We start from the raw sequence: 1,037 nt of genomic DNA on the forward strand, positions 1-1,037 counted from the left end.
TAGTACAAATAGCTACTTTTACATATCTCCTATACTATTTTAGCAATAGAAAATAAAATCCTGTTACAAAACATCCCCCAGACTCCCAAATATTTCTTTAATCAGGTATTAAGCAACGCCCTATGAAGAGACAGTATAGATAACAACAGTTAAAAGCCTGCTTGGTTGGATTGTAATGTTTTATAATATTCTTATGATGTCTAAATATATTTAAAATTGTTTATGTAATTTATTTGATAAGAATTATGTTAAAGAAATGTGTTTTATAGTCAATATATTTATCATTTGAAATAAGATCTTGCCAGCAATTCCTTCAATTAATCTGTGTTTAATCACTCCATTGTTTGTGGATTATCTGGGAAAATGAAATGAAATGAATGGAGTTTTACGTCCTACTCTTCTGCACCTTGTGGGCTAATGAAAACGGGCAACGCCATGTAGGGTGCCATGAGGGAAATTTTGCCAGGACAGCGGCATTAGCCTGCTCGATTTCCAACTGTCGAGGGATCTTTAACGTGCACAGCCTGTAGCACACAGGGCCTCGGTTTATTGTCCCATCCGAACGACTAGACGCTTTTTCCATGTCAGCCCCTCTTACCTGCATCACTGACAGGGGGAAACCGGGTTGAAAAATCCAAAGGTATCATCTCGACCTATGCCGGGATTGAACCCTGGACCTTCAGGTTAGCGAGCAAGCGTCTAACTCACTGAGCCACCGCGGCTCCCTGTGGATTATCTGGGATGATCACCTTTATTATCCTATAGACAATAAATGCCAGCAAAGTGGAACAACTCTAACCAACCATCTATCTAACCAACATTTGAATAATCGACTGCTAGTTACTTCCATCATCTGGATGGTCTGTTGATCTGTTCGTGAAAGACTTCTGCATTACTTTTTACGCCATTACACTGTAATCCAGCACAAAAAATTGCTTATTAAAGGGAGGTAAATGAACTACAGACAACAAAGCGTTTACTGAAATGAAATGAATGGAGTTTTACGTCCTACTTTTCTGCACCACGTGGGCTAATGA

The sequence above is a fragment of the Lottia gigantea genome (assembly GCF_000327385.1).
Source record: "Lottia gigantea unplaced genomic scaffold LOTGIsca_482, whole genome shotgun sequence".
In the NCBI taxonomy this organism is placed as follows: domain Eukaryota; kingdom Metazoa; phylum Mollusca; class Gastropoda; family Lottiidae; genus Lottia; species Lottia gigantea.